Consider the following 11,789-nt stretch of genomic DNA (forward strand, 5'->3'; position numbering starts at 1 on the left):
TTACATCTTAGTTAAGATTTGACAGCATCACAGGTAGCACATAGACATCTCAAGATATAACAATATCAATCGTCATTAACAACATCATTAATCATCTTAATTTCATCAATAACAGATATCTAATTCGTCAATTAAATCTAGCACCCTGTCATAATAATAATTCATCAATATATAAGTATATCATCATTAACAACATCAACAACAAATGGTAATTAAAACCAAATACATCGACTCATGCAACTACTCAACGACTCCACTAAGACTCCTCAACAATGCGCATGCATGTGGTACCATATTCAGGGCCGGAGCCCTCACCGCTATCGAATGGTTAAAGCATTCTTTTCAGGACATGAGTCCTCACCGCTAAACACTGCTTTGAACATCTAGTGTTCCACCGCTTTGAACGACAAGGCGTTCCAGGGCCGAAGCCCTCCCGCATCTATGCTTATGCAACTGACTCCACTTGTGTATATCTACATACAACTCAACAGCATCAACGACAACCACTACTCATCAATGCATATATGTAAATATGACTTCACCTCGACAATCCAATTAATAATACTTCAACCTTTGAAAAGAATTCAGCAACATGTATAATTTATTTAAATATAAATATACATCACAGTCAACAATAATTCATACTAATTAATCCAACGATTCCAAAAAATACACAATTAGTCATAAACAACATCATACTAATTCATCAATCATATTCAATTATTCACTGTGACCTACGTGTAGTAATTTGACCATAACTCAAGTTCTATAAATCCTTTTGAAGTCAAACCAACGGCACTAGAAAGCTAACATCCATACATAAAACTTTCGTGTTTACACCTAAGACCAATTCTGTACCAATCAATACCAGTTTTCATTTCAAATTCGGACAAAGTTGTGCTGAAATTCATAAAAATTCACTAAGACCTACTTGGAGTATTTCCATCATATCTCAAAAGCTAAAAATCATTTTCAAGTAAAACCAAAGTCATTGGAAAGCTAACAAAATTATCTAAAACTTTCATGTTTACACCAAAGGCCAATTCAAATCAGAAACGTGTGAAAAAGACGCAAGAACGTAAAACAGGGTAGTCTGCCACTGAACATTTCGCCAGGCGAACTAATGGCGAGCTCAAGGCGAGTAGCTACTGTGATGTTTCTCCAGGCGAACTAATGGCGAGGAAATGGCAAAAATATCCGCCAAGCGAAATATCTCTCCGCCATGGCGAATCACGACAGACCAGACTACGTGAATTCTGCAGTTTTTCACCAAAAGTCCCAATTTTCCCCAATTCAATCCCCAAAACTGATTACAGCATTGCTATATGATTATACTATTGATCTGTACGCAATCTCTCATCATTTTCATGGTTTCTATACTTTCAAATTAACAATCTATAATCAAAACCTAAACCCGAAATCCCAATTTAATCAACACCCTTATGTTAAATCAAAATCAGAAGTTATATAATCTATAATTATTGAGAGTTAGTCTCACCCTTACCTTTGATTGAAGAACAAAACTCTACAGAAAATCTGATTCTCCTCACTTGGCTCTTCTCCTAGCTTTCTCTTGGTTTTCTCCCAAAACTGATTGTACGTGAAACAGTTTTCTCTGACTCTCCCTTATTCTTAACTCCCAAAACTTAACTCCCTTTAATTCATTTAACTCCCACTTAATTTCTATTAATTAAAATAAAACCCTCAAGACTCCAATTAATTATAATTCTCACATTATTCTAATTAATATTAAAATAAACCTTATAATAAAATATAACACACCACATAATCAACAAATATTATTTAAAATCATATAAAAGACTATAAATAAATCATAAATAAATAAATAACGACTAGGGCGTTACAATGATAACATTGAAAATGACACAATCATCCTTCCATTGTTAGCTTTGCAAGTCACAGTTTTTCTTGACCATGGTATTTGCATTGGCATCACATATTGCCACGTGATGGATGATAATAGTTGCAATCATTTCATGAAATCTTGGTCTTTTATCCATAAAGGAGGAAATGTAGTTGAATTGAAGTCACTACCTTGTTTTGACAGAGAAGTTTTGAGGGACCAAAAGAACTTGAGAATGTTTTCTTCAGTGACTATTTTGCAATAAGAAAATCATGGAAGCCTAGACTCATTGCTGAAACTCAAATCACCAAAGAACATGAAGATTTTGTTAAGACAATTATTGTTTTTAGAAAAGAAGAAATTGAGGGGATGAAAAAATATGTACTGAATCAATGGAAGAAAAATGGCAACGATAAGGAAATCAACGCGCCACAATTTCTATCTAAATTTGTCGTAACTTGTGCTTTCGTTTGGGCTAGTATATTTAAAGCAATACATAGATACGATGATGATGGCGATGATGAAGATGAATATTTTGCTCAAAAATAGTTACCCAACCCTGAGGCATCCCAAGTTCATGATACTCAAGTTCAAGCTGCTACTCAAGCAAACAACACCCTGACAAATTGAATGAGATGCCATTTGGTATAAGAAAATGAGCTTTTGCTGTTAGGGCGCAAGCTATGGGAGGCTGGGCATGGAAGAAATGAAGAAGAGAGAAAAAAACAAATAGGGGAAGGTGGAAAGATTGGGTTTAAAATTTCAAAAAATTGATGATTACGTTTTTTTAATTTTAGTCCCTATGTAAAAATGTGTTTTTCGTTTTAGTCCCTCTACTAAGAGCAGTTGTCATCTCATCAAGTGCCACATATGCGACTGTTAGCTAGCAATGTTTTTTTTTTTTTACGGATACTGACGGCGAGGACCAATTTCAAAAAGTTAAGAAAATGCAATGGTTGTTTTGCAACAAAAAAAGATACAGGGATTAAAACCAAAAAACGCGCTAACTTACAGGGACCTTTTGCATATTTAAGCCTTAATTAATTAAGGTGAATTGATGATGTTGTTAGGGTGAGTTGACATGAATAGATTTTCTGTTTTGAATCATAAATTTTGAGTATGAAGTTGTTTGGGAGAAAACTTGGATTTTGTGTGAAAAATGGTTTTAAGTGTTTTTGAAAATAAATGATTATGAGCGGTTTTGAGTAAGTTGTTTTGGGATGGGGGAAACTTTATTTTTATGATAGAATGTGAGTTGCAGCGGCCAATCATATAACCCCAATCACCATTCTTAACTTGAATAAAATCCATAACTTTTTGTCATGAACCAAGGCAAGTTAGGATAAAAGGAAAAATTGAGTTTCCTAAATGGTATGGGTTAGCTACGCTGTAAAGGTGACCCAAATTAGTTACTAATCGACAAAAAATAATAGAGTAAATACTTTTTTGGTCCATATAATATTAGCGAATTTCGGTTTTGGTCTCTGTAAAAAAAAAAAAAAAAAAGATTTTGTGCTTGTAATTTCATATTCTTCCACTTTTGATCACTCCTTTCATCAAGTCAACATAATCTGCATAAATTACGTCCCTGTAATTTCAGATTCCTCTCACTTTTGGTCCTGTAATTTCAGATTCCTCCACTTTTGGTCCCTCATTTTGCGTGTCATGTATGCAGATTCTGCTTACGTGGTGGAATGAGGGACCAAAAGTGGAAGAAGATGAAATTAAAGAGGCAAAATCTAATTTTTTTTTTTTACAAGAGACTAAAACCGAAATTCGCTAATATTTCAGAGACGAAAAGAGGTATTTACCCAAAATAATATAACAACATAATAAAAGAAGGTACCTTTCAAACGGGAGTATGGTTGGTTGAGTCTCATAAGGCAAACAACACGTAGTGGATCGAAGGAGGAGGAGCCGTAAATCATGCAGAATATTGCAAAAGAAAAAAAAAACCGAATAAAAATGAAGTATGGAGAATTTCCATAGAAATGGGAGTACGATTAAAATGATTTCGGAAGGTTTCTAAACTCACAAACTCCCTCTTTATATAACCTTGTAGAAAAACACGATTAAACAGCTACGCGTTATCGAAATACAAAAAGGGAAATTTGCAGCTTCCAAACGTACCTGAAAATTGTAACTTCACTGAGTACACCTAAGCGTGCCAAAAGACATATATATTCACATGAAGCCAATTAAATAACCCAAGAGTGCATTTCAACGTTCACATGCTAATATCAATTGCATCTGCCAGACTTTTTCACTCTCCAACGTGAAAATACAGCTGCCATGTTACCTTTACCTGTAAAAAGCTGTTGCATTTTGTACCATGTGTTGACCTAGGAAATATTTCCTCGGTAACACCTCTATTTCCTCGCTAACACACATGCTGACAGCTTTAAAGTGGTCAAACGGTCAAAGAAGCTTACCTAGGAAATTTTCCTCGGAATGCAATGTCGCTAGTTAGGAAACTTAATTCATCGGTATAATTCCTAGCTAACTTCAATGTTTCTTGTAGTGACCCTACATGAGCATAATATGCGCGTAAGAAATCCACGAAGAAAAATTCATCTTTTCAACTCCAAGTACATTAAATGCTTCACCAGCATCCACTCAACACCCCTCTGTCCCTGTTGCCGTACAGAAAAATCATCATGAGCAACATGGAGGCACAATCAAAGGCTGACCATGAGAGTTCCTCCTTAAACATGTTCTTCACATCATAAAGAAAGTAAGGACTATTATGGAATGACCATAAAATGGCCCAATACCTGAGGCCCGCTAACCTAACTCACCTCAACATGGGGGCATACATGAGGTAACTTGTGCACCTCACCAGACACGAATTCCACCTAGCCAGCTCCCGAATTTTGGATATATCTCTCTCCTACGAGATCTTGTATCCATTTGCAGATTTCACAAGGTTAGGTATGCTAAAAGAGTGGCTTCTGGACACGTCCCAAGTATGTCACTTTTTCACACATTTTCTCGCACCTTTTCTTACACAAACGGATATTATAAAACTTATTTGTTTAATAAAACATTATTTTTGTTATCTATTTTTTATTATTATAAGATTTTTATTTATCAAAAACGGTACAGGTGCATATTAAGCACACCTTTGAAAATCTGCCACTTTGGTGTTTTGGTCATTTGTTATTTACATACTAGACATTTTAGTTCAAACATAATTTAAAGATACAAATTGACTTAACAACAAGGACTAAATTAATAACATGAATGATCTACCAACCAATTCAAGGTTGTATCAAGGACGAGATCTCTTTTTTGATTGACGGGGTCGTTAGGCTCTGCTAGGGTTTCTTCTTCCCTGAATCGTGATTTCCCTCTCAATCTCACCTTCTGAGAATTGATCAAGTGCTGCCATGCTGCATGATTGGAAAGCAGAAATTTCCTCCAAAGTTGTTCTCTCAACAGACGTGCGAGTGCAGCCCCATCCCTCACCTACGATTGCACCAGGGCCAATATCTTTCGCACAGGCTTTATCTGAATCACATAATGCTTCTTTGTGAAATTACAAGTGTGGTTGGCACACAGCTGCTCATTGATAATGCGACATTCAAACACATTTTCAGCCACAATGCACGAATATTATATGACAAGGATTTTTCTCAAAAGCTCTTTCATGAAATTTTGGTAGAGAGAGATGTGGAGGTGTGGACGCGGATTTTCTTTCGGTGTGGAGGTGGTCTAAGAATGGCTCCCATATTTTTGTTCACATTGTCAAAATCTTAGGCATGAGGTTACATTGTGTCGTTGGCTATATCCCCGGAAGGATAAGAAAGAAGCTAACGATACTAACTGTCAAAGGAAAAAAAGCAAGTTACAATTACTAAGCTTGATTGGGTACCTAATAAAAGTAACCCATCCGGTATTGGCTCTTCTATAGCGTTTGAAGCACCACCAAAGGTAACCCCACAATTTATTGTTCTGATAAATGCAACAACGAATGCACATAATGAATCGCCAATTGCCCCTACTCCTGATGCTCAGGTCAAACATCATACTCAACATATTCAAACAGCTACTGAGGAATTGACAACAATAACAACACAATAGCTGCCGAAATGGTCCAGCAGACTGATGCACAACTGTTAGGTGGTAATTTGACCAACCTTATTTAATGTGGTCAACATTAGTTGACTTTTATCTTAGCAAGAATCAAAGTCTTTTTCTTCAACTTTAGGAGTTTCGACAAAATGTTGGACATGGCGCGAGAGGGTCTAAAAGCCTTAAGGTTCGACAAGAAACGATTCAGGGATGCAACACTGTCGAAGTCAAGCAACTTTTGTTGAAGGGGGAAGATTCGAATTTCTAAGAGAAGCGGTTTTCTCAATGGAGAACGTGGGAGTAGGCGGTTGCTTACATGGAATAAGTGTTGATCGTGGAGTTAGGCTCTTTCAGTTATTTTATTATGTATAAATAATAGTTTTCCATAGGGAAAACGGATCGCAAATCACCTATGCATAATTCTAAAACACTTGGATCCTACGCTACAAAAAGAAATTGATTTTATGATGACTTGGTTAGCAGGGGCTGATGCGGTAAAAGTTCATTTTGCGCCGTATCTATCAAAATCCTAGAAGAAGAAAACAACAAGAGTTCTTATCAAATTCGATCCTAGGGTCCTCCATCGTTTTCTAAATGAATATTATTTTTTGAAATATTCGGAGGATCGATATTTATGATTCCAGAGTCGCGTTATGTTCGTGAAGGAAATTGTTGTGCTGATAAGGTAGCGGCAATGGGACATACACTTCCTAACACTACTTGGTTTACCACCTTGCCTTCTCCATTGTTTATGGATTTTTCTAGGGACAGGAATGGCTTACCTAATTTCAGATTTTCTTAGCATTTTCATGTCCTTTTTTGTTGTTTCCTTTTTGTTCATTACGAGGGTATTGGCCTAGTCCCCCCTCTTGTACATACTTTTTCTCCTTTTTTTTAATAATACGTATTGGGAAGGCAGTAGAGGAATAGAGTTTCTGTTGAGTGCCAACCTAGTTTGAATGTTTCAGATTCTACCCGATGCTTAACCTTTCTCTTGGTTTATAAAAAAAATAATAGCATGAATGGTAATAATGTTTTGGAAAATATGATACAAACACTGTTAGTACTCTGTTAGAAATTAAAAAGTATTGTCTTGTTGATCATGGCAATCTTTCTCTACCAAACGATTGAGTATTTCTGCCATTATTGCAAGCTTTCCAATTCTTACTTGTTTTCTCGTACCTCAAATCTATTGTTGAAACTGTTTTCAATTGATGAAAAACTCAGCAAGGAACCTGCAGAATCTTATTTCCATGTCATGTGAACAAGTTGCATAAAAAATCATTACCGTCCCGTTTATTTGGTTTTCGTTTTGACTGAACCAATTATGAACATCACCCCATTTTTTTTATCCCAATAACACAATAAAGAAAAAATACAGCTATAGAGAACAAAAAAGTTGAATCAAAGATACAAGTATTGTGTGTTGTGTGATTCTTCGATGGTGAAAGAGAAATGTTGGTGTTATTTCCTTTGAGGGAACTGAATAGCCAGTATAAATTTTGGAAGTGTTCCCGGGAAAGAAAAAAGAGTGAGGAAAGATGTGAAATCAACTCAAACGGACTAGATATTAGATACCGGTTGTTCAAGATTCCTTGTTAACAAAGCCTACGTAAGATTGATCTTGATTATTGGCATTTTTTATGGAAAAATGATAAACAGTAAGTGACCATTTTCGTTGAAAATAAACCAAAGACCCCTGTCTTATGAGCTTAGCTCAGTTGGTAGGAACAACGCATAATATATGCAAGGTCTGAGAATCAAACCCCGACCACCACAAAAAAAAAAAAAACCAAAGACCCTTTGACCATTTCGCTTCTATTGAACTTGTTCTTCACTTTACGCTATCGTCTCTAGATTTAACTATTGATGAAATTATTTATATATAGAAAATGATTATTATGATCATTATTTCCAAATATTTAAAGCAAGCATGATTTATCTCTCCATGAAATCGAAAATCAATATTTAGATATGTGCTAAGAACTTAATTAGATTTAACAAATCAGCTTGTGTAGATTGGCTTCATCATTTAGTTAACAACTTACTTAGATGCTTCCTCAAAAAACAAAAAAATAAAACCTTACTTAGATGCAACAAGCCTTTCTAGGTTCTACTGTAGTTTTATCTTCTGTGAGAAAATTACAAACTTCTACAAAAGTAAGAACCCAGCTTTTAATTTTTGGGCAAAAACTTCAAGGTTTTAATAGATAAAAATAAGAGTTTTTCTATTTACACCCCATGTTTTTCTGGTTACACCCAAATTTTCTTAAAAGTTTTTTATAATACCAAAATTGCCCTTTTATATAAATTTTCTTAAAACCCTAATTTTATTCATTGTCAGTGAGTTTCACCCTCTCTTTCACCCCCACAAAGCCATCGATCAAATTTGATGTTCAATATCAATCTCCATGGAAATTAAAGAGTGAATCAAAATATTTTTCATCCCTACTCAATTGGATCTAAGTAAGTGAATTTCTTCTTCTATTTGCTAGTTTCAATTTTTTTCCTTCAACTGCACTGATGCACTGTACGATTATGGTTTTAATTTACATTGTCAAGGTTAACTTAAATTCAGTTTAAGTAGGTTCATGTAAACTTAATTTACATGAACCTACTTAAACTGAGTTTACATGAACCTACTTAAACTGAGTTTACATGAACCTACTTAAACTGAGTTTACATGAACATACTTAAACTGAGTTTACATGAACATACTTAAATTGAGTTTACATGACCTACTTAAATTTAAATTGAGTGTACATGACCTAACTTACGTAAACTGAGTTTACATGAACCTACTTAAACTGAGTTAACATGAACTTACTTAAACTGAGTTTACATGAACATACTTAAACTGAGTTTACATGAACATACTTAAATTGAGTTTACATGACCTAACTTACATAAACTGAGTTTACATGAACCTACTTAAATTAAGTTTACATGTGCATACTTAAACTGAGATGACGTACGTATAATCATTGAATAAGATTGAACTTTTTGCATGATCTACTTAAACTAAATTTACATGACCTACTTAAACTTAGTTTACATGAACCTACTTAAACCGAGTTTAAGTATATACACTTAAACTCAGTTTATATGACCTACTTCAACTAAGTTTTAGATTAAATTACAATAGAATCAAGTCTTCTACATTGTTAAAGCAAGTTTTTTTTCCTTCTATGCTTCGTTTCACTCAATTTTAATTAGAGTAGAATTAAGTCTTCTCCATCGTTTAACTCAATTTCAATTTTTTTAATTTTTTCAGTAAATGGACATCAGAGAAGAGAATACTGACGTACAATTAGTAGATTCTACAAGTGTATTTACCACCAATGAAGTGTTTGCTACACGTGCTGATTTATTGAAATGGACTAAAAAAGCTGGAAAGGAAAATGGTGTTGTTGTTGTGATCTATAGGTCTGAAGTAGCCACAGCAAAACCAGGAACAAGAACAAAGCTAATTCTTGGTTGTGAAAGAAGCGGAAAGTATAGGCCTTGGAAGAATCCTAAACCTTTGAGGGGTACGTGCACCAAAAAGTGTGAGTGTCCCTTTAGATTGAGAGGAATACCTTCAAGAGATGGTGAAGGATGGACTCTTGTTGTGGAACATGGTATGCACAACCATGATTTATCAAACCTATTGACTGGTCATTCTTTTCTTGGTCGATTATCTCATGAAGAAATTTTTTTACTCGGTGACATGACAAAGAGTAGGATTAAACCGAGAAATATATTGATGACATTTAGGGATCATAATGCAGAGAGTTTAACAACAATCAACCAGGTTTATAATGCACGCCAAACATATCGGTCATCCATTAGGGGAAACAAGACTGAAATGCAACATCTGATGTCGTTGTTGGAGCATGATAAGTACGTCTATTAGTATAGAAAGAAGGATGATTCTGATGAGTTGAGGGACATATTATGGGCACATCCAGATTCCATCACACTTTTGAATAAGTTCCATCTAGTTTTGGTTATGGATAGCACATATAAGACTTGCAAGTATCAATTGCCATTGCTTGAGATTGTCGGAGTTACTTCGACTGGAACAACATTTTCGGTTGCGTTTGCTTATTTACATTCTGAGTGTAAGGATAACTTTACATGGGCACTAAAAAAGTTGAAAGAACAAATTACATGTGGTGATGTTGGTGTCATTCTTACTGATAGAGATCTTGCCTTGATGAATGCAGTGGAACTTGTTTTTCCAGATGCAGTAAATTTATTATGTCTATTTCATGTATGCAAGAATGTGAAAGCCAAATGCAATCTTACCGTGTTTCCAAAGGAGAAGCGGAAAATGGTCATGGAGGCATGGAAAAGTGTAGTGTATTCTTCTATCGAATCTGAGTATCAACAAAAGTTGGAAGTGTTTAAAGAAAGTTGTATTGAATGCATCAATTTTCATGATTATGTACATGAACAATGGTTGATTCCTCACAAGGAAAGATTTGTTAAGGCATGGACAAACAAAGTTATGCACTTAGGGAACACAACAACAAATAGGGCTAAGTCTGCACATTGGAGTTTGAAGAGGATATTGCAAGATAGCATGGGGGACATATGTAGTGTTTGGGAAGCTGTCTCTAGCATGATCACACTACAACACAATGAGATAAAATCATCATTTGAAACTAGCATATTTCAAAAAGAACATCGATACAATAACAGATTGTATGCTCATTTATGTGGTCATGTTTCGAGGTATGCATTGTCGCACATTGCTAATGAGTTTGACCGTGTGAAATATGTTGGTATTGATAAGTGTAGTTGTCGTTGCACTATTAGAATGACTCATGGCCTACCTTGTGCATGTGAACTAGCCAGATATAGTATGATTCCTAGTGCTATTCCATTGAATGTTGTTCATATTGTTTGGAGGAGGTTAAATTTTTTTGATGACGGATTCAACAAATCATCTGAATTATCTTTGAAACCTGAGATTGATGCATTAGTGAGAAGATTTGATGAGCTTGATATGTCTGGAAAAATTGCACTTAAGGGTAAGGTATATGAACTTGCTTTCCCAACAACTACCTCAATGTGCCCACCCTCCAACAAAGCAAACACAAAGGGTGCACCAAAGAGAGGGAAGAGAAAAATGTCTAATAGAGAAAAATCAACAAAGCGTGATCCATCATGGTGGGAACACGTAGATGCATCTATTGAATCTCAAGCTTCAGTCTCGAAATGTACACCGAAACCATCGGTTCAGAAGTTTACAACACGACCATCGGTCCATAAGCTTACACCTCAACCTTCGGTCAATAAGGTTGATAAATCTAGAGTGTTACCCTTTATGGAATGGTTACATAAGGAGATCCATCATTTCATAGATGATGTTCTGGATGTCGGTCCAGATGGTAATTGTGGGTATCGTGCAGTTGGCGCTTTGCTTGGAAGAGGTGAAGATTCATGGCCTCTAATCCGCCATGAATGTTTGGAAGAGCTTCAAGAGTGGAGGGAAGATTACACAAGGATGTTTGGTGGGGAAGATTATGTTCAAAATTTGATCCAAAGTTTATATGTTGACGGATATGCAACGAGGGATAAGTGGATGACACTTCCAGCAATGGGACATGTCATTGCTTCGAAATATAATATCACACTAGTATCATTGTCGGTGGACATGCCAATGACTTTTTTTCCTCTTAGAAGTCCATTTTCACCATCATCTGGTCTCATTGTAATTACTTACGTTAATTATTGTCACTTTGTACATGTATATGATTATATCTTTTTAATGTTTTCATTAAAATTACCTATACGAATAAGTTTAAAAATTTAAGTTTGTTGTTTCAACAGGTTTATCTGAAGCCTGATTCTCCAATACCAC

The 11,789-nt window shown here is 35.3% G+C and overlaps 1 pseudogene; it reads left to right on the forward strand.

Annotated features, from left to right (window-relative positions):
* The first annotated feature begins 1,222 nt into the window (after positions 1-1,222).
* Positions 1,223-2,447, forward strand: LOC120578028 (malonyl-coenzyme A:anthocyanin 3-O-glucoside-6''-O-malonyltransferase-like; annotated as a pseudogene).
* Positions 2,448-11,789: the final 9,342 nt, after the last annotated feature.

Source organism: Medicago truncatula, chromosome 1 (assembly GCF_003473485.1).
Source record: "Medicago truncatula cultivar Jemalong A17 chromosome 1, MtrunA17r5.0-ANR, whole genome shotgun sequence".
Classification (NCBI taxonomy): Eukaryota; Viridiplantae; Streptophyta; class Magnoliopsida; order Fabales; family Fabaceae; genus Medicago; species Medicago truncatula.